This window comes from Hemicordylus capensis, chromosome 1 (assembly GCF_027244095.1).
Source record: "Hemicordylus capensis ecotype Gifberg chromosome 1, rHemCap1.1.pri, whole genome shotgun sequence".
NCBI classification, from domain to species: domain Eukaryota; kingdom Metazoa; phylum Chordata; class Lepidosauria; order Squamata; family Cordylidae; genus Hemicordylus; species Hemicordylus capensis.
In genome coordinates, this window is record NC_069657.1 from 19,752,510 (window position 1) to 19,775,551 (window position 23,042).

The 23,042-nt window shown below is 46.7% G+C and overlaps 1 protein-coding gene across 3 annotated transcripts in view; it reads right to left on the reverse strand.

Moving 5' to 3' along the window:
- KIF26A (kinesin family member 26A) overlaps positions 1-23,042 on the reverse strand; it is a 240,406-nt gene that overhangs the window by 109,505 nt on the left and 107,859 nt on the right. Inside the window, exon 1 of one of the 3 annotated variants that reach the window (XM_053282827.1) lies at positions 22,301-22,447. The exons of the other annotated variants lie outside the window; for them this stretch is intronic. The gene's annotated coding sequence lies outside the window, so the exon portion shown is untranslated. Of the gene's footprint in view, positions 1-22,300; positions 22,448-23,042 lie in introns of those variants that run through there. 3 annotated transcript variants of the gene reach the window in all.

Consider the following 23,042-nt stretch of genomic DNA (forward strand, 5'->3'; position numbering starts at 1 on the left):
GGCTGGGGCACTTCATTCCAGCCCCCAGAACTTCCATAATGCACCATGCAAATGCGCAGTGCATTATGGGGATTCCCCCGACACCAGCCAGGAGCCCCACAATCTCCCAGCCCTGGCTGCAAGCAGTTGGCAGACGATCAAAAAAACAGGAGCGCTAGTTCTCCGTTTAAGAGGGTGGCTGGGATCAGGCATGATGCCAGCAGTTCCCACATGTGGGCAAGACCAGGCTTGGCTTCATTCGCCTGGTTTTGCCTGCATGTGAGAACAGCCTCACCGAGTCAGACCACTGGTCTATCTAGCTCAATATTGTTTACACTGACTACTATTATTACACTGTAGTAGTAGTAGTAGTAATACTATTATTACTAATTATTACTAATACTGTACTACTAGTAGTAATTACTAATACTGTAGTAGTAGTATTACTACTACTGTTACACTATTATTATTACACTGACTACTATTACACTACTATTAAATACATGGTGAGGATGAAAGATTAAATGCCTATAATTGCATTTCAGCATTCAAGGGCAACTACAAAGCAAAGAAAGAAACCAGTGCATGGTACTAGTACTGTTTAAATAACACACAAGATTATACACAGCAGCATAATTAATACTACACTCCAGGGTAATACTGCACTGCTCTCCAATTAATACTACACGGCTCTCCAGCGTTTCAAGCAGGAGTCTCTCTTGGCTTCCCTAGAGATGCAAGGGAATGAGCCTGGGACCTTCTGTGTGCAAAGCAGATATTATACCACTGAGCTAAGCCCTGCCACCCTCAGGTGGTGGGCTCAGGGTTCTAGTAGATCCCACAAGCCTGAAGTCTGCCCATCCCTGTTGTAACTAGCAAAATGAAATCTAATGAAGACAAACATAAAGTATTATACATTGGAAGTATTCTCATGATTACTACAGTTAAGGAGGAGCAATCACTGTTAGCAGTAGTGACACTAGTAACAATACAGTGTAGACCAGGACTGCTCAACTTTCACCTTCCAGATGTTTTTGGACTACAACTCCCATAATCCCTGCTAACCCCTGCTAACTTGGCAAAGAAGCACCTTTTAACGCGGCGATTATTTTTATTTAGCAGGGGGAGAGCAACTGGCCCTATCCACCCCCAGCACAGTACCTCCAGTGACTGTGGCTGGTGTCTATCTTATGTTTCTTTATAGATTGTGAGCCCTTTGGGGACAGGGAGCCATCTGATTTATGTATTATTTCTCTATATAAACCGCCCTGAGCCATTTTTGGAAGGGCAGTATAGAAATTGAATAAATAACAACAACGGCTTAAGAATGGCAACTTGAAGAAAGTAACAGAGGATTTAATATTGGCTGCACAAGAACAGGCACTAAGAACAAATGCAATAAGAGCAAAAGTTGAAAAGTCAACAACAAACAGCAAGTGCCGCCTTTGTAAAGAAGCAGATGAAACCGTGGACCACCTAATCAGCTGTCGTAAAAAGATCGCACAGACTGACTACAAACAAAGGCATGACAAGGTAGCAGGGATGATACACTGGAACATCTGCAAAAAATACAAGCTACCTGTAGCCAAAAATTGGTGGGACCACAAAACTTGAAGAAGTTGTAGAAAATGAAGATGCAAAAATATTATGGGACTTCCGACTACAAACATGAGCCCCTGGTGGCGCAGTGGTAAAACTGCTGCCCTGTAACCAGAAGGTTACAAGTTCGATCCTGACCAGGGGCTCAAGGTTGACTCAGCCTTCCATCCTTCCGAGGTCGGTAAAATTAGTACCCAGAATGTTGGGGGCAATATGCTAAATCATTGTAAACCGCTTAGAGAGCTGCGGCTATAAAGCGGTATATAAATGTAAGTGCTATTGCTATTGCTACAAACAGACAAACATCTGCTACACAATACACCAGATATAACTGTAGTCGAGAAGAAAGAAAAACAAGTTAAAATAATCGACATAGCAATACCAGGGGATAGCAGAAAAGGAGAAAAAGAAATAGAAAAAATCACCAAATACAAAGATCTACAAATTGAAATTGAAAGGCTGTGGCAGAAAAAGACCAAAATAATCCCAGTAGTAATTGGCGCCCTAGGTGCAATTCCAAAACACCTTGAAGGGCACCTCAACACCATAGGGGCCACAGAAATCACCATCCGCCAATTACAAAAAGCAGCTTTACTGGGAACAGCCTATATTCTGTGACGATATCTATAATAATAACAGCAACAATACTGATAATAAAATTCAGCCATCCCAGGTCCTTGGGAAGGACTCAATGTCTGGATAAAACAAACCAGTCAATAACACCTGTCTGACAATTCTTGAATTTTCTTATTAATGCTATTAATTGTTATTGTTTGTTAATCTGGTCTGTGACCGCAATAAACATACTACTACTACCTGTCTGACTGTGTAAACAATAATAATAATCTCCAGTCATAATGGCCAACAGCCCGGGATTACGGGAGTTGTAGGCCAACACCTGCAGGAGGGATGAAGTTGAGCAGCCCTGGTGTAGACATTAGCATGTCGGATTAAGTCTGGGTAGGCCCAGGTTCAGATTTTGATTCATCTAGGAAGCTCACTGGGTCATCTTGGGACTGTATTATCATGCTCGCTATTTCTCAGTCTTACCTCTCCTGCAGGGATGTTGTGAGGCTAATATGGGAGTGAGAGTAGAGAGCCACATATACTGCCCTGGACACCTTGGAGAAAGGGTGGGATAAAAATGACATAAATATGGGCAGTAGCAGGTCCAGTGGATTTGAGGAAGCCCCACAGCTCAGTGGTAAAGCGCCTGCTTTCCATGCAGAAGGTCCCCAGGTTCAGTTCCTGGTCTCTCCAGGTAGGGCTGCAAAATATCCCTGTCTGAAAGCTTGGAGAGTTGCTGCCAGTTGGAGAAGGCAATACTAAGCTAGATGGGCCAAGAGTTCAATTCAGCTTCCTATGTACTTATGAATGGGCAAGAGTCAAATGGGTTCAAGTTGCAGCACAGTGGAGTTAGGCTGGAACATAGGAAGCTGCCATATACTGAGTCAGACCATTGGTCTATCTAGCTCAGTATTGTCTTCACAGACTAGCAGCAGCTTCTTCAAGGTTGCAGGCAGGAATCTCTCTCAGTCCTATCTTGGAGATGCTGCCAGGGAGGGAACTTGGAACCTGTAGATGCTCTTCCCAGAGCAGCTCCACCCCCTGAGGGGAATATCTTATTGTGCTCACACTTCTAGTCTCCCATTCGTATGCAACCAGGGCAGACCCTGCTTAGCTAAGGGGACAAGTCATGCTTGCTACCACAAGACCAGCTCTCCTCTCCTGGATGTCAGTACTTCCTAAAAGTAAGAACAGCTGGTCAAGGGAGCAGGGTATAAGATGGTTATCTGTGTGGGCGGTTTCCAATCTTCTACTAGCATCTTTATTCAGCACGAATTATGCTATGGATATCTGCAAGACACAGATATGTGGCAATTCCGGTGCCAGAGGAGTTAAAGAGGCTATTCCCACGATCACTGGAAAATGGCCTAAGGGAGCTTAGCCCGCTTTCCAGTGTTCGTGGGAACCACCGGGCTCCCAAGGCGGCTAGCCCCTTCCCCCCCCCCCTTTTTTTTTGCTTGTGTGTTGCCATGGCACACAGCAACACACGGGTAGACACCCAACCGGGAAGCTGCAGCCAGCCTCCCGGACTCAGGGGTCGCTCCAAGATGCCCTACGTGCTTGTGCAGGGCATCCTGGTATTTCTGGGGGTCACGCAGCCCCCGAGCCGGAGCTGGCAGTCGAGTGGGTGGCCAATCCAGCTGCCAGGAGCTGCACTTTGGTCATCTCTGGGGAGAGCAGACCCAGCAGAAGCTCTTCTCATGGATCTGTTGGGGAAACGATGTTCAGCAACAGGAATGACAAAATGGGAGAAGAGCATCCAGCAGCAAAAAAGGAGGCTCAGGAAAACACTACAAAGGTGTTCTTCATTGAAAGGGCGGGGGCCAATGGCGGCCCCCATCAACCCTCAAGGCGGCTCCCTAATTGTTTATTGGGCTTGTGTGATGCTTCGGGCAAAATGGAACACTCTACACAGCCCCGCTAGCACCATGCAGAGATGACCAATCTCACCATGCCGTGCTGTGCTTTGCCTTGCCTAGCACTGGTGGGAAGGGGCTCCCCTTCAAGGGAAACAGAGCCCCCTTGAGCCTCTCAACCATCTTGGAAGGCATGCACAAAGTGCTAGGAAGTATGGCCCTTCCCAGTGCTTTCCTCCTAGAGCTCTGAAGAGAGGGTTTCATCACTCTTTAAAGGGTCCTCCCAACATGGAGAAAAGCACAGTATTGTTCAGAGGTGAGCACAGTGGGAAACAGCTCCCACACTGAAAGTGTTTGGCCCAAGTGGACCCTGCTTGGAAAAAACAGTGAAGATCACTACGCTAGAGTAAAGAGCTGGGTCTTGACAAGGGACTTGAAGGAAGAGAGGGAGACATGCTGATGAGGAAGATAAGGAAGAATGGAACATGGGAGACGACATTGGCTGATGTCCGAGTGCTTGTGCAAGGATGCTGTGTTAGTCCAAGGATGTTGCACTAGCTACTTGTGCTAAGGCTGGAGTGGGCACCCCAGACTAGACTTGTGGAAGTGCAAAACATATTTGCACTTGTGCCACAAAGTATACAACCTGTGGCATGCCTCATACATTTTGCAGGAAACTTTCACACACAAGACCGCAATTCAGAAAAGCTTTGTGTTTGGGTGCAGCCACACGACCTTCCTGCACCTACTGCAAATTTGTTCGTTGCGCAAGCACAGCGATAGTCAGGATCTCGGACAACATTATGGTAATATGGCAACCAAGAGATAGGGGAGTGGGAAAGGAATCTGAGTAGAAAAATTAGGTCTGTCCTCGTCCTGCTCATAAGAACATAAGAACAGCCCTGTTGGATCAGGCCCAAGGACTATCTAGTCTTGCATCCTGTTTCACATAGTGGCCCACCAGATGCCTCTGGGGAGCCCAAAGTCAAGAGGTATGTGCATGCCCACTCTCCTGCTGTTGCTCCCCTGCAACTGGTATGGAGAGGCATCATGCCTCTGAGGCTGGAGGTGGCCCATAGCCACCAGACTGGTAGCCATTGGTAGACCTCTCCTCCATTTTTTCTAAGCCCCTTTTAAAGCCAACCTGATATGATTTTGATAGGACATCCAGGAGGACATATCAGAGAGACAATCAGAAACAAGAGACTGAAGAGGTATGGATGTAGAAAATTAGGGGGTCATCATAATCGGATCTTGGGAGGCCTATCATTGCAAAAGCTTGGGTTAGGTGATTCCAACAAATCATCTAAACCTATCGTCCTGTAATACGATTCCTAACCCACCATGCCTGCCTGATAAACCACCACCACCACCCAAATCTTGTATCCTGGTCTTTCCTGTATTCCAAACACAATCACAGCAATAAGTAATAAAAGGCAGGCATGTCGGCAGAGGCCCAGCCCTGGACAAGGTTAAAACCATGACCGGAGGCAGACAACAGGAATAATGCGGAGAGCTTTTCTTATAGGTAATGCACTGTTAAACCGTCTGACAAGCATGAAAACACGGAAAACGATAAGCAGAACCCTTTTTGTTTTACGGCATTATTCGGTAGCTGGCAGAACTGTTTATCTGCTTCAGTTATAACTGTCAGGAATTATTTCTCAGTCGCGCATCATCTACAAGCTCTATCTGTTTTAAGAGGAACTAACCGAAATGTTGTGTTTGTGGCATCTTTCCGCATGAGCGGCCAAAACAGAGTGGAGGAAAAACATTGATTTCTTTTTAGCGGGGGGTGGGGGGCAGTTCGAACCAAAAAACCATGAATGTACGGACCCCACATTTTATATACCTGACACTTCTCCTGGGATTTTCGTTGGTTCTCTCCACTCTTGAAATAGCTACTGTTCTTTTTAACCGCTTGCAAATAGGCCATCTCTATCATGTTTGCAGAAAGAGATGTCTGCAAATGGATCGTTGTCTGCCTGTGCTACTATTATAAGCTAGCACACACGCCAGCACCCAGGGTATCACTAGAATCATAGCAGCAGTATTATTGCTCTAAACCACTGCTATCTGAAACATTTGGATTTTTCCAAAGGAAGTCGTAAACTCAAGAGAGGTCTCCGGGTAAGATTGCTGCAAGAAAAGCAAATTTAAGAGAACACCTTCTTCCTTATGTGCCCCACCGCCCGTTGAGGTCACTTGAGGAGGTCCGTCTCCAGTTACCGCCAGCTCGTCTGGTGGCCACACGGAGATGAGCCTTCTCGATTGCTGCCCCGAGATTGTGGAATGCGCTCCCTGCTGAGACGCGATCCTCCCCATCTCTGGCCTTTTTTAAAAAACATCTGAAGGTCCATCTCTTCACCCAAGCTTTTTCAGCTTTTTAAATTTGTAGGTTTTTAGTTTTATACTGTTTTTAAATTGTTAAACTGTTTTAACCTTTTATATTTGTTTTAAGTGTTTTTATGTCATTGTTAAACGCCCAGAGACAAAAGTTTGGGCGATATAGAAGTTAAATACATTAAATAAATTAAATAAATTAAGAATTCTGTGGCACCCTAAACACTAACAAATGTGGGGTGGTATAGATTTGTGCTTAGGCAGAGACCACATTGTCAGATGTGTGCTTACGATAAGCCCCTTCTTCACATGCAGCTACAGCAGTATGGAAAGCCTGTGGCATGATCTTAGGCCACTGGGGAGCATGGGTGAATAAGGCACTTGTGTGGCCCTTCCCACCAGTCATTGTCCTCTTTCCGGAAGGCGGCCAGTCTTTGAGGAAAGACCCTTGAGACCGCTCCCTCACCAACATGGTTGCTTTATTCACAACCAGAGTGGTGGAGGGTTTAAACGCCATTAAAACAACAAAGCAGTATGCGATTGTGCACAAGTCAGCTGTACAAGAACAGTCTTCTTGTGAGCAACAGCGCCATGCACTGAGCCTAGCAGCGGTGTGGGTGGTTCTGTGCCCCCCTCGATTACTGCACCCCCCACATTACTTCACCGCCGGTTCTGCACCGCCCACGTTATGCTACACAACATGTCCGCCAATATCTTTTCAAGATGCTAAAGGAAGCAAATGGCAACTTTAAGTGTACGACACCGAAAAAAACTAGGTTTTGGCCTTGTATCTAAATTTTGGGGAAGCTTCTGCTCAGAAGGCTTTCCTGGGGAGGGTAATCCACAACTGAGGTAGGTCCGCTGGAAAGGCCCTATCATGCACACCCATCTATGAATCTCAGGTGGCAACAAGTGGAGAACTGGTCTTGGGGTAGCAAGCATGACTCCTCCCCTTAGCTAAGCAGGGTCCACCCTGGTTGCATATGAATGGGAGACTTGATGTGCGAGCACTGTAAGAGACATACGTTTTGGGCGGTATAAAAATATGTTAATAAATAAATAAATATCCCTCATGCAGCATGCAGAAGGTTCCAAATTCCCTCCCTGGCATCTCCAAAATAGGGCTGACTGAGAGAGATCTGTGCCTGCAACCTTGGAGAAGCCCCTGCCAGTCTGTGTAGACAGTACTGAGCTAGATGGAACAATGGTCTGACTCAGTATATGGCAGCTTCCTATGTTCCTATAAGCAGCACCTCTGAGCAAAGCTCATCGGTAAGTATATACAGAACGAGGAGGTATGTAGACCAAACTACACATTACACTGCTTGGAGTCACCAATTCAACTGTTTTTCTTCAGAAGAACAGCCATAGAGGGGCCCCACAGTTTGATCAGGTACAGGGATCCAGCCCTTTCCCCACACACTGCAAACCCAATCCAAATCCACCCCACAGATTTACTCTAAGCCACTGTGGGGGAAATGTATTCAGTTCGCCTGTAGAGTCTTACTGTTGTTTCCGAGGGCAATCTAGAATTCAGCCCGTGAACATTCCAAAGTCATTCCTAATCGGGGCATAGCTACAAGTGAGCGGGGTTTGGGGGAGAGATGTCCCTGAGCCCCTGAGGAGGGGGGGCCCACTGGCTGAGTGACTCTCCCCTCCTCCACAGCAAGAAGCTATTCATGTCCAATTCAGATAGGAGCAGATATTCTGAACGAAATATTTTGGGAACAACTGCTGACAGCAGAGTCCAGGAATTCTTTAAAAATTCTTAATTAGATTAGACGCCACAATACATATTTGTCACTAGGGTTAACAGCTTCGTGAATGATAATATATGTTGCTTCTGCCATCTGAAATACTACTCTGACATTTCAAACTAATTAGTTAAAATAAATTTAGGCAAAAAGAGACAGCGTTGTAATGAAGCACAAATGCAATTAAATACTCCCCGGGATGCCACCAAACTTTAAATTTCGTGGGGCCATAGATCATGTTTTACAACCTTGTCCTATGGCGACACGCTAGAGCTTTTCCAGAGTTAGTTACATGCGCTGCTCTGCATTTATTACACATATATCTCTACACACACACACACACACACAAACTTCTGAGCTTCAGGGCCAGTTTATCTAATATCAATGCCCCAGGACACATGTGCAGGAGAAGGAAATGGTAATGAGGAAGCATTGGCTATTAAGGGGGTAGGGCAGTGATCTTCACTATTTTTCAAGAAGGGGCCACTTAGGCAAAAAAAAAAAAAAAGACCCAAACCCTTTAGTGTGGCAGCCAACCATACAGGAGAACTGCGTTACTCGCAGGGGTTCCGTTCCTCGCCTACTACGGCGAGTAACAGAACCACGAGTAACAAGGCATTAGGTCTATGGGGAAAGGAGGCTGAGGTGCTAGGGTGGAGGGGGGAAATGTTTAAAGCCCCCAAATGGGCCAGAATGTACTCTGGCATGCTCCATTGGTCCTCCATGTGCTCAGGAATGCCCCCCAAATGACGGATTCCCCCCCCCAAACTGCAGGAAAAAAATCAATTTCCCCCCAGAAATAAGTCACAAAATGGCTCCTCCTGTCTCTTCCTTGTTTCCTAGAGACAAAATGGCGGCCGGAAGTGACCTCCAGGGTCACTTCCTGCCCTCTAGGAACCACGGATACATGGTATCCGGATACATGGAACTGATACATAGAATGTATCCATTAGTATCTGTGGATACTGTAAACAGGTGTCAACAAGACAGCTCGTGGATATATGGAACCTTGAATAGCAGTTCCATGAATAACGAGGTTGTCCTGTACTGTGATTTTCTCAGTGCTGGGAAGGCCCTTTAAAAGACGATGGAGGCTTCGAGAGGTCTGGGGAAAGCACCAGGAAGGTCTTCATTTCCCAGCACTCCATGCATGCCTTCCAAGATGGGGCACGGGCTCAAGTGAGCGCATTTCCCTTAAAGGAGCCCTCCAGTGCTGGGCAACATGCAGCACTGGGTGGTGGGAATGGTCACCGCCCCATGATGCCTGTGGGACTCTGCAGAGTAGTCAACTTCAGGCAAAGCTGGAATGCTCACCCACATATGCTGCCAGGGGACTCTGCAGAGTATTCAGCATTGGCCCAAGCTTTACACAGGCTCAACAAACTATTAGTCTAGCTGCACGTAAGGTTGATAGGGCCCACCACTGGCCCCCAGGCCATACAATGAAGAACACCGCGGTAGAGTGAATCATACCATTTCAGATTACAGATGGGTGGATCCCTTTTGCTCTCCCATGTAAACAAACGCTCCCTGCAAGTAGAAAGTCAACACGCAAGGAGGGTGCTAGCTAGGCTAGATTGGGATGTAGTCCACTGGTAGACCACCTGCTTTTAGAGATGCACAAACATCCGCTGAATGCCTCAGGCTTGATGATTTGCACATGTTCCAACTGAAAGCACACAAATCCTCCAGGCTTTGCAAGCAGTCAATGAGACTCCGCCCAAAGTGCCCACGAAGCATACACCACTGCCTCCACCACCTTCCTTCTGCTCTCAAGCGCTCAAGAAACTTACACTGGGGGTAAGGAAAAGTAAAGGTGGCAGCTGCAGGCACTCCAGAAAAGCACAATTCCCACTGAGGAGTAAGTAAGTCACAGAAACACAGAAAGCTGCTTTATATTGAATCAGATCATTGGTCCATCTAGTTCAGTCTTGTCTACTGTGTGAGAAGAGCTGGTCTTGTGGTAGCAAGTATGGATTGTCCCCTTTGCTAAGCAGGGCCTGCTCTGGTTTGCATTTGAATGGGAGAATCCATGTGAGCACTGAAAGATATTCCCCTTAGGGGATGGGGCCTCTCTGGGAAGAGCGCCTGCATGCTTACATGCGGAAGGTCCCAGGTTCCCTTCCAGGCATCTCCAAATCGGGCTGAGAGAAGATCCTGCCTGCAACCTTGGAGGAGCCGCTGCCAGTCTGGGTAGACAGTACTGAGCTAGATGGACCAATGGACTGACTCTGTATATGGCAACTTCCTATGTTGCTGCACTGGCTGGCAGTGCAGGAACCCCAAGGTTTCAAGCAGGAGTCTCTCCCAGCCCTACCTGGAGATGTCAGGGATTGAACCTGGGACCTTCTGAATGCAAGGATGCATCATTTAGCTAGGGACCCCTCCCCAGGTTGTGTCTCTGTAGAGTAAATGATGCTATGCTGGAGTCTGGAGCATGTTTCCTGCTGCTTTCACCCTGAGAGATTTGGAAAGACAGTCTGCAAGTCCAGGCTCAAGTGAAAGCTCCAGGCACACTTTCTGGCCAACTGTCAGGAGAAGTCGGACAGGAAGAACACCCTCTTGGTTTTCAGCAGGAGGATACGAAAACTTTTGACCAAAGTCATGGGACTTTGAGCAAGAAGCTTTTTCCGTGCCTGCATTTGAAAAGATTTTTAAAAAGAAAATGCCTGATGAAGATTTCCCTCCATTCCCTAACACCTTTGAATTAGAATGTCAAGAGGACTCCATGCCAAGAAGCCTCAGGTCACTGGTGCCAATGATGCTTTATGGTCTGGACACCAAAAACCCAACTATGACAAATTTCTCCAGCCTGCATGACTGTATGCCAGTTGAACTTCTTTAACTACAAAAGGTAGACTTCCAGAGCAGCTGAGAGGTAGCCCTTGGTACAGCAACAGGACTCCTCTCCCTGGCCTCACAAACTTCACAACTTTATGGAAAACATGGCCGCTGGTAATTTTTATAAAAATTAAATTAAATTAAATTAAATTAAATTAAATTAAAATTAATTAATTCCTCGCATCAGATATAACTATGCATAGCACTTAAAACGTGTAAAATCAGTAGCACCACATTTACCAGTACTGTATGGAAGGATGCTTTAAAAACACAGACTTGCTCTACAAATATTATTCACATCAATGGGAGAAAAATTTTGCAAGAGCAGGCATTGATTGTTGGAAAGAAGGAAAAAATGGAATCGGGCTTGCCAAGATAAATTAATTAGCAAAAATAACACATCTACAGATGATCCATATCACTCCACTTAATCTTTAATTACTCAATTAACACCCTTAAAGTCAGAGGTTAGACAAGTTTTGCCATGTACCGACAGAGTGATGGGGAAATGAAATACTTTTTTTCTCCCTCTCATTCTCAGAGTTGCAGTCTCCTTTCCAACAGTATTTTAATGAGAGAAGAGAGCAGATTCCTAGTTCAAGATAGACAGGGAAAGTCAAGGCTCCTTGGGAAACGCCTTGGGCTACAGGCCACCTCCAGCCTAAGGGGCAAGATCCCTCAATACCATTTGCAGGGGAGCAACAGCAAGAGAGAGGGCATGACCTCACCTCTTGCCTGTGGGCTTCTCAGAGGCATCTGGTGGGCCACTGTGTGAAGCAGGATGCTGGACTAGATAAGCCTTGGGCCTGATCCAGCAGGGCTGTTCTTATGTTCTTGTCAAGCTACATTCCCTCAGCCTCTGCATCCCAGCTTTATGGATGTAACTGTAGTCATTGTTGGAGATGGAGTTCCAGTGCATCAACCTTTTGCACCAACTATCCTAATGACCACTAGGGGCATTGGTAGTTAGTGAGGATCTCCTTACCTGATCCTGCTTACCTCTACTCTATGACCCCTGCCTTGATTCCTCAGGTACTTCCTGTAGTGAGTCAGTCCTCTTCCTTTCCTCCTAGAGAGAAGATGAAAACTTCTCCCTCCCTACCTACCTATTCATTATGTAGCAGATAGGATAGGTCTTTCCTATCTCAAATGTATTTCACCAAGAAATCAATTTAGTTTAGACTCTACAGTGATCTCCATGCATGTTACTTAAACAGCTGCAACAAACTCTGCGCACTGTAACTGGTGTGGTAGCTTCCTTGGTGCTTTGCTAAATAATCACAAAATCCCAACAGTAACCTACCTTAAGAGGGTTGTTCTAGGGATCACTGAAACAATGGCCTGGTTTACACAATCATTCAAACCTAGGTTTGACGCCTTAGGCAGTTAACGATGTGAAATTCAGATGGGGAAATGTGGAATGTTGTGATCTCATGACAAAAGTCATTAAATATTACACACAACTTCAGCTGCAAACGTATGTTTATCATCACATGTACCAAGTCATAGACACATAAAGAACACTGCATTTGCATGTGATAAATTCAAGGAAGGGTCAGCGGAGATCAAAGTGATGGCCCACATGAACAGTACAAATCAGAACTGGCCATGAATTGTGACCTATAACACACCTCAAAGCAACAAGAAAGATGTGCAGAGAAGCAGGGGCCTCTATCTAGTGGCCTTGGGAAATGAAGGAACTGACAACCCAACCAAGATGAGGAAAACCAGCACTGACATGTTCCTCTCCATATCTCCACGGCAGAAGCCGAGGAAGAGTGGTGGAATGAAGCTGCCGCCAGGATTTCTGTCCATCTTCGGCACTTACTGCATGTCAATCATTGTAATATCCAGGCATACATCACGGTAATAAGGCTTAAAGCAATATAAAGTGATGGACTCCGATTTCAATGATTCAGAAACCGATGACAGATGCCTCTGTGGTTGGCAGGAAGGATTCCAGCAGGAATCCCGCTCTTACACTCACAAGCCTGCCTCTTTGCTTCTCACCAAGCCCTTGGCTGTGCTGCCCTTTCAGGGAGTGACCAATGAGAGGCCAATGCCCTATTGGTTACTCGGTGGTTCCCCTGGATTTCTAGCCACATGCAGACGTAAGTAAAGTTCTTCTCGCCATTTGGGCGGAGCCTTATTCTGAGTCAGACCACTGAACCATCAGACTCAAGATTATCAACTATGGTAGCTCTCCAGAGCATCCATGAGCATCAAGAGGAGTCAGCGGGCACTGAGAACCCCCGCCCCCAAGACCACAATCCAGGAAAGTGTCTTATTGAAGAAAGCTGTCGATCAAGGGAGGGGGGGCTGTCAGTACACCCTGACTGTTCCCATCTGAAGTTTCAGTCTCTCCAAATTACAAATTACACTCATCCAAATTACACCTCAAAAGGAGAGACCGTGGAGAGTCCAAGTGGAGGTCCAGACTAGGAGCTACAGTGCCCCACAAGGCCCTATTGAGCCCTGCTTGGGAGGAAGACACAAAACTAACACATGCTTCACTGGAATTCTACCATCTCATTCTGGATAATATGTAGAATAGCTCTCATGGGTCTGCTGGGCTGCACCACTCCCCCACATGAACTCCCATGAAGCTGGGCATAACAGGCAAAGAACGGTCATGGCAGGTAAGCTCTTGTTCAGAAAACCTTGTCCACCATTACTGATCTTCCTCCTGAGAGGTCCCAGGGTAGAAACAAAGGAAGCTGCTTGATCAGTTTTCTTTTACCAGAACATTGGTCCATCTCACTTAATATTGTCTACACTGACTGGCAGTGGCTCTCCAGGGTTTCAGGCTGGGATCTTTTAGAACCCTACCTGGAGATGCCAGGGGTTGAAACAGCAACCTTCTGTAAGAATCTGTGACCTTCTGTATGCAAAGCACATCCTCTGCCACTGAGTTATGGTCCCACATAGCTGCCGTAGACCGAGTCCTTAGACCGAGTCAAAACACTGGTCCATCTACCTCAGCACTGTCTACACTGACTAGCAGCAGCTCTCCAACATTACGGGCAGGAGTCTCTTTCAATTCTACCTGGAGATACCAGGGAATGAACCTGGAACCTTCTTCATGCAAGCATGCAGGTACTCTTCCACTGAGCTATGGCCCAATCCCCTAAGGGGACTATCTTACAGCGCTCACAGGTAATCTCCCATTCAAATGCAAATCAAGGCAGAAAAGGGACAATTCATGCTTCCTACCACAAGACCAGCTCTCCACCTCATGATAAGCTTCCAAGGAACCCCCAAGGTTTCCCAGAATATAGACAACTCAATGACCCAATTTTATCAATCCAATTATACAGGTCAAGGAGAAGCTGTGTGAGAAGAAGCATGCTGAATACTTTATTTTCCCTTCATTTTAATCCAGTTAACATGCTGACACACAAGCTTGAAGGACAGGTTTTCCTTTTTTATTGAATCTAGTACATTCCACTGTGGTCACAGTTAATGTAACGGTTAAAAAAAAATCTCTGTGTATGAACTTGGCCTAACAAGTTCGCATCCTCAGAAGAGCAACAGCTTGCTCTGAAATGCTAATGAATAGCCACCCCTCAACCTGTTTCACCTAAGACACTATGACCTACCACCATTAACTGGAACAAATGTGACGTAAATCAGGCTCTCTATAGGTAATTCAAAAGCTGTAAAACCTCCTTCCCTGAGAACACGGATGAGACACACATACGCATTTGGCCAAGGAATAGTCTTCCCTGACAAACCAACTGGATTGTCGTTTTAAAAAAGCATAGCAAATGCAAAGCCTGTGCCATTTTGTGGGGAAACATTTCTCAGCATAAACTTTTTACGGCTCTCTGACAATGTTTCCATCGGGGCTCATTATAAAATAGCGTTAAGAGGTACTTTATGACTAAAACTCACTTCTGTAGTTGTTTTAGTACCTGCAGCTGTGGCCTAGGAACAAGAACACAATCTCTGCTGTCTGTGTCTAAACATGCACCTCTCCGACTTTTATGTATCGTATGCGCCCCGGGTGAATCTATCCCATGGAATTATCCCACAAACTTCATCCCTCTGAATCTCAAGGCAGAGTTATCTGCGTTTACTATTATTTTGGCACTGTGATTCATTATATTGTATTATTTATTATTAACAATAATCATCATCACCATCATCATCAAAGCAGGTGTCTCCCCATACCATCTGCGGTCACATGGGAAGCGAATGGGGCCATATCTCAGTAGTTTTATATGTTGGACATTCCAGGTTCAATCCCTGGTATCTCAAAGTAGGGCTGGGAAAGATCCCTGCCTGAAACCCTGGAGATCCATTGCCATTCAATGTGGACAATATTGAGCTACACAGACCAATGGTCTGACATGGTATAAGGCAACTTCCTGTGTTCCTAATGTGTGGGAAGTGTAGTACCTACAACATGGCAAAACAGTCCCAGATCCATCCACACAGCCCACAATCTGGGTATGTGGAAGCCAAGCTCGGCCAACTGAGAATTTGGAAGCTCTCCTGGTGTACAGATGGTGCACACCAACGGCCATGTAAAAAGCGGTAACATAACCTCAGGTATATGTGACTACTCAGTCAGCAGATCCTCTGTAACACTTCGCCAAAGCAATACAAATAATTGTACCACACCTGGTCAGAAATCCATGAGAGCAGGAAGTAACTCCTCTTGATTGCCAAAATATTACAGATGACCACCACATACAAGCATCCCTTGGTAAGTTACCATTTGGCCAATGGCCATCTGTATTAATTTAGTCATCCAGACAAATGAAAAGAAGGTAGGCATATTCAGCTCACCTGTACTCCAAGCAAGATGCGGTTCCTTCTCTCTCAGAACTATCTCAATTAATCATTCAGCTCAGCTGCATCTGAAGGAGAAGTCAGTTCCGTGAGCTTGGCCGGCACCTGCTGCCATTTTGCTCCTCCATTTTGCACCTAAGCCCTAGTCCAGCATTCTTCACTGCAAGGCCTGAGAGCCAGTGGTGGTTCCCATCAACCCCAAGTGCAGCTTCTTCATTATTCATTAGGCCTGTATGAACCTTTGGCCTGAAGACAAATACTCTGTACAGCCCACTTGGCACCGTGCAGAGGTGACCAGGGAATGGAATTTCCCCCAGCGCCAGTGGGCTCCTTTAAGGAAACGGAGTCCTCTCAAGCCCCAGCACCATCTTGGAAGGCATGCATGGAGTGCTTTCCCATAGAGTCCTGTGGGCTCTAAAGGACCTCTCCCCAGCTCCGAGACAAGCACAACACCACATGGAGGTCAATGCAGTAGGAAATGGCTCTTATGTTGAAGATTTTTTGCTAAATTGGCCTGTATATGAAAATTATACATTGGCCCAGATATGAAGATCACAGCCCTAGTTACACAGTATGTTCAACACCCATACAATCTGTGTACCGTATAAAGGTAAGTGTGCCGTCAAGTCGGTGTCGATCCCTGGCAACCACAGGCCCATGTGGTTTCCTTTGGTAGAATACAGGAGGGGTTTACCATTGCCTCCTCCTGCGCAGTATGAGGTGATGCTTTTCAGCATCTTCCTATACCACTGCTGCCCAATATAGGTGTTTCCCATAGTCTGGGAAACATACCAGCAGGGATTTGAACCGGCAACCACTGGCTTGCTAGGATAGTCATTTCCCCACTGCACCATTAGGTGGCTATATGTACCGTATACACAGGTACATATCTATACACAGGCACACTTATCCACGTTATGCTGAACACAAGATACAGCCATGTACTTTGCCATGCATCTGAAAGATCAGTGCCCAGGTTCACTTTAAAAAATGAATGCAGGTACAAAAAAACCATGTATGAGTATACAGACATCTGAAACCAGGTACAACATCGGGAGACAATTCTCACGATCGGCCAACAGCAGGCTTAGGGAGCCTAGCCCACCTTCGGACGAGCGTGAGAACCACTGGGTTCGCAGACAAACCCAGTGTCCTCAAAGCGGGTAACCCGCTTAGGTAGCCTTCCCCTTAGATGAGGGTAGCGGAGCGAGCGCTCTGCTAACCCCATCTTTTTGATTGTGTATTGCCATGGCGCAGCTCCACAGCAACACATGAGGAGACCCCCGCCGGGAGGCTGAAACAAGCCTCCCGGCCCTGGGGGTCTCTCCACGATGCCCCGCACACTCCTGTGGGGCATCCTGGAACCTACCGGGGCCGCACGGCCACCGATCCCCGCAGCCCCTGCCAGCTCCGTGACGGAGCCGGCAGTCATGTGGGTGGCCAATCCGGCCGCCCAGGGCTGCTGCCTTGATTGTCTGGGCTAAGCTCGCTGTCCCCGCAAACCTCCTCTCGGCGCTTCCCACTGATCATGGGAACCACTTCAGTGTCTAAACAGGGCTCTAGTCCTTACTAAAACGATGTAAAATGAAGTAAGAACTGAGATCTGCTTATTTACCCATTCCCTTCCCACCCTTTTCTTTTTGTATCTTGCATATCAAATTGTATGCCATTATTTTAAATTGCAAACAGTTTTGAGTGCATTGGCAGAAAGGCATCCAATAATCATACTGGTAGTAAGGAAATAAAGTACCTTGCGGAGCAGAAATGTAAAAATAATAGTATTATTTTCAAACATGACTTTATTCAGTATTTGCAAGTCTTAAACACGATGCTCAGTTGATGAACTATTTATGAGAATACTTTTAGAAACCTGGATGCCACTTCACAACCTCACTTTGCGATGCACAGTGTTAACCATTAAGGGCAGACATTCTCTCGCACTGCATTTCCTCACTTTGGGGGCATTTAAATGATCAGAACCTTCAGCACTAATTCTCTATTAAACAGCACTTTTTCTTCCATTTAAATAAATGAAGCAGAAGGAACTGCTTTGCTCTATCTAAAAGCATGGGATTTATTTATTTATTTATTTAGTTAGTTAGTTAAAAACCCTTTCTATAGAGAAGCATGCCAAGCTTGGTTATTAAGCAGTAGGAAGAAACCTTGAAAGACCTCTAATTGTTTTCTCAATACTGTGGCTCAATGCAGTTGTAACACTGTCAATTTCTTAGCCAGGATTACAATACGGGGAGCTGGTCACAAGCTCTCACATTCCATCCTCCTCCTCTTCCACCTTTCAGTGTGAATGCCCCTCTTCCTTTTCTTGTTGATTTTAACCATGACTTAGCATTACATTTGCACCAAGGCTAACCAGGATTCCATCTCTACCAGGATCTGAGACCATCAGACTTGGGTTTGCAGCAGGTTTGCAAACTTGGTTAAGAGGAAATTTGTTTAGTGATGAAAAGAATGCTTATGCTACACCATGGCTAAAGCCAACAGACAAAGGGAGTGGTCAACTCGTATGAGAGGGGAGAAGGAGCAGCACAAACCCATAACCCATTCCAAGTCCCTTAGAATCATCAAACTGTGGAGCTGGAAGGGACCTTGGAAATCTTCGAGTCCAGCTCTCACTTGAGGCAAAGTCATGCTTACGAGACTGACAGCATTACATCTGCCTATGAAATAAGTGATAATATAATCCTTTGAAGGCCTCTCCATTGCCTCATGGCAGCTGTTAGTAGCAACGCTGAAAAGTTTCTCACACCATATTTTGGATCTCCTGATGTAATCCAGCCCTTGCCAGCCAAAGGCAGAACAGAGGCCTGGAATGTACTGGCTGTAATAATGTCAGCATTTTCCCCTTGCTTTGCATCAACAGGCCAAATGAGCAAAGCAGACATGAGTCACATCCATGTTTCTTACACACAGATCCTAGCATAGCGTCTTCTCAGCTCTGTAGTGGTAGATTAACCCCTGCCTACTGGGCAAAGAGGCGCCATATTTAATGCTAGGAAAGCAACTGTCCCTATTCAGCCCCAGCCTAACATCCCTGCAGTACAGGTGTATAGCCTGTGTTTCTTTTTAGACTGAGCCCTTTGGAGACAGGGATCCATCTTATTTATTTATTATCTCTCTGTGTAAACTGCCCTGAGCCATTTTTGGAAGGGCAGTATAGAAATTGAATGAATGAATGAATTTCTATCTTATCCTTCCCAAAAGTAGCTCAGGGTAGCATCCATGGAGTTATTCCAGTTAATCATTGGCTGTGTTCACACAACTGTTTGAATCAAGGTTTAATATGGGTTACCAACATTTGCGTGATTGTGTGAACCCATGCCAAGGTGGGAATCTTAAGCTATAAACCCCCTTGGCATGTGTTCACACCATCATGTTGGTGCTGGTAACCCACATTAAACCTAGATTTAACCAACGGTGTGAACCAGGCCTGTAGCTTAGGCTGAGATAAGGTTAATTGCCCAGTGAGTTTCATGGCTAACTACGAACATGAAATTTCATCCAAGGCAAGCATTCTAGGATCTAAAGCCACAAGAGGTACTGAATCTGCAGCCCAAGGGTTATCAAGGAAGGGGTAGGTCTAAAGCTCAGTGACAGAATACACAGAAGTTCTGCTCATGATCAGTGAGAAGAGCTTCTGGCAGGTCTGTGGGGAGAGCGGGCTCACATGACTGCCATTATGGAGCCAGTGGAGGCTGTGGGGATCGAGAGCCGCCTGGCCCCCAGAAGTTCCAGGATGCTCCGCGCAAGTGTGGGTGGCATTCTGGAGAGACCTCCGAGGCCTGGAGCCTCCTGCTCCCGGTCGTGGGTCTACTTATGTGTCGCTGCACACTGCAGAGGCGCACAAGCAAAAAAATGAGGTTAACGGAACGCTTGCTCTGTTAACCTCATTTAAGGGGAGCAGGAATTAGACAGGCTAACCGCCTTGGAACCACTGGGCTCACCTTGGAATCACTGGGCTCACCTGCGAGCCTGATGGTTCTGACCATCAGTAGAAAGCGGGCTAGGTTCCCTTAGTCCGCTTTCTACTTATTGTGGGAATCGCTTCACAATGTACAAGGCCTATAGATCTCTACAAGGTAGGTTCAATCTCTATAAGCTCTAAGAGAATCTCTGGGAGAAAAGGCTGGGAAAGACTCATATTTGAGACCCTAGAGAGGCGCGGCTAGTAAGAGAGGTCATTAACACAAGAGGGTAGCCGTTCTCACAATCAAGTGAGAAGGGCTACCCTCTTTTGCAGGGAGGAAGCCCGAAATCACTTACCTCCCTGAAGATGGCCACATCGGGGCTCTGCGTGGACAGACTGGTGGTGCAGATGAGCAGAGGCTCTCCTGCCGTCCACCCACGCCTCTCCCGGCAGCTCCAGGGGTCAAGCAGCGCTACCGCACAGCGTCCAAAGCCCCAGTAATGCACCGTGCAAGTTACTGGGGCCCCCTCCCTCCCCCTAAGTGTGCCCGCCGTGGCTGCAAGCAGCCTCAGCAGACACAGCACACTCATGTCCAAAACCCCAGTTAAGCGGCAGAATACCTAGGAGGGCTAGCCACCGTGCCACCGCTGGGAACTATGCAGCTCCTGGTGGTTCTCATGAGCTGCAGAAACCGGGCTGGGCTCCCTTAGCCCGGTTTCTGCTGATCATAAGAATAGCTTCAATCTGTGAACCTGTGTTCTACCCAGGTTTGGGAGCTGTGTACGCTCCCAATTTTTGGTTGTGTGGAAGCAAAGTTAGAGGAAAACCTGGGAAGAAGTGATTGTGTGAAAGCAAGGTAGGAGGAAAACCTGGGTAGCTTTTCCTCTTACCTTGCTTCCACACAATCATTCCTACCCAGGTTTTCCTCCTATCTTGCTTCCACACAACTGAAAATTGGGAGCATACACAGCTCCCAAACCTGGATAGAACACAGCTTTTGATTGTGCGAATGACCTCAGAGTAGACAATGCTAAGCTTGATGGACCAAAGGTCAAATTCAGTAAAGGGAGAAAGCTTCAAATGTTCAACTTATTCAATGAGCCGGGTCTCACAATCAGTGAGACCCAGTTTATAAGGTTGAGTGGGGAGAGCGGGCTTAGCCCGCTCTCCCCGCACACGAGCAGACAGTCTGTAACGGAGAGACCCCTGGAGCCGGGAGGTAGCTTTTCACCTCCCCTCTAGGGGTCTACACATGAGTAGCCGTGGCACGGAGCCGCACCTACTCACAATTTAAAAAACCAGGTTTGCAGAGCGCTCGCTCCGCAAACCCGGTTTAAGGGGAGGGGTACTTCAGCGGGTTAACCGTGGCTCCCATGATCAGCTGAAATCGGGCTAGGCTCCCCTAGCCCGATTTCGGCTGATCGTGGGAATAGCCTCATTGTCACCCAGTTATGGCCAAAAAAGGAAACCACAAACAGATCAACCAGAACAGCCAAGGAAACTTCTTTACACCAATAGGCCAGTGCTAATAAAGTGACACACCCTGACCCATACACACATAAGAACCATAAGGGTTTCAGGTCATGCCTGCTTGCTGGTCTCAGCAACAAGGAGACTTGTTCTTGCCACTCTCTGTGCCAGCCACAGATTACTTCTGCCTCACCCTGCTGCTAATTTGAGAAGCACCCAATCTGGCCAGTTGCATTCCCTGACACCACGTTGGCGTGGCTGAGACAGCCTCCCCCGAGTTGGCAAGCAACATGGCGGGCTACCAAGCAGTTTCACTGGAGTCAAGCAATCTGCTCTAATGCTGGGATTCATCAATGGTAAGAGAGAGAGAAATTGGGAAAGGAACCTTGCCTGACCTTGATTTGCAGAGAAGCATTAGAAGTGGGCACTCAGCTTTGTGGAGCTGAAGCAAGACCGCTTCTTCCACGGCTCAATATGCTTTCATATCGCCACTTTCATCAAAATGAACCACTTACCCAAAGCAGAGAAATATATGCAGCCACTCTTTTTCTTGTCTAACTCCACAGACAAAAGCAGATGTTGTGTGAGGCGGAGCGGGGGGGGGGGGAGCAAACATTCCCAAGGTTGGAAGAAAAAGGCATTTGTGTTACCTCTGGGTTTGCGTTCTCAATGAAATGACAGTGCACACTCCCCCATTAGTGCAAACCTTCAGCAGCTCAGTTCCTGGCTAAGCGGTCTTTCTAGCTGTCGCTGGATGCAGATGCTGGTTAAGAACCGGAGAAAAACCATACACAGCAACTGCAAGTACATTAGGGAAAGCCCATAGACCAACTCTCACGTTATGTTCAACACTCACACAATTTGTGCACAGTGTACACAGTTACAGTTAATCACATGTTATGTTGAACACTTGTACAGCAGTACACTTCCTATCTAGGGGTGTTCACAAAACCAGTTTGGCCGGTTCAGTTCGGGTCCAAACCAGACTTGAACTGGAGTGGGCATGTTCAGTTTGGGCACCCCAAATTAGAACCCCTGTTCAGCTTGAGTTCGAGCCGGTTCAGGGATCTAATTATTAGTATTATTTGTGTGTGTGTGTGTGTGTGTGTATACACACACACACACACTTTATTTATTTATTTGTTTGTTTGTTTGTTTAAATAACTCACCGCCGGGACCAGGTCATAATGCTGACCTCCAGGAGGTGCTGCTGCAGCCACAGGAAAATCTCAGGAGGTTCCTCCTCGCCCCCACCGTCCTCCCCCTGGTCCTTTTCAGGCCAGTTCATCTCATTTACAGGCCTTCCAAGCCCTCTGCCTGCTTGCGGTGGCCATTTTGAAGGCTGCTACACGTGCACACTGGCCATTTGAATGCCAGGCATGCAAATTCAAAATGGCCACCAGAAGCAGGCAGAGGGGTAGAAAGGCCCGTAAATGGGCCGAACTGTCCAAAAAGGACTGCGGAAGGCTGGCGGGAGGAGGGGGAACCTTCTGATACTCCCCTCCCCCAACGGTAGCACCCCCTGGAAGCAAGCATTACGACCTGGATCTGGTGGTGAGTTATTTTTTTATTTTTTATTTTTTAAATTAGAAACCCCGAGCCGGCCCAGTGTGTTAGGTTCAAAACTGAACCAAACCGGACCCTATTTGCCCCGAAGGTAAGCCTTCGAACAGGCCCAGTTCTATGGTGAACCAGTTTGAATTCGAACTAGTTCGCACATCCCTATTCCTATCTGGACCATGCATCTGAGGGGCCTGTACCCACTTTCACTTTTAACATGAACGCAGGTAGAGTCATTCACACAAACAGATGTATGGGTGTACATCTGAAAGCTGAGAGGAGAGCTGGTCTTGTGACAGCAAGCATGAATGGTCCCTTTTGCTAAGGCTGGTCTGCACTGTTATGCATTTG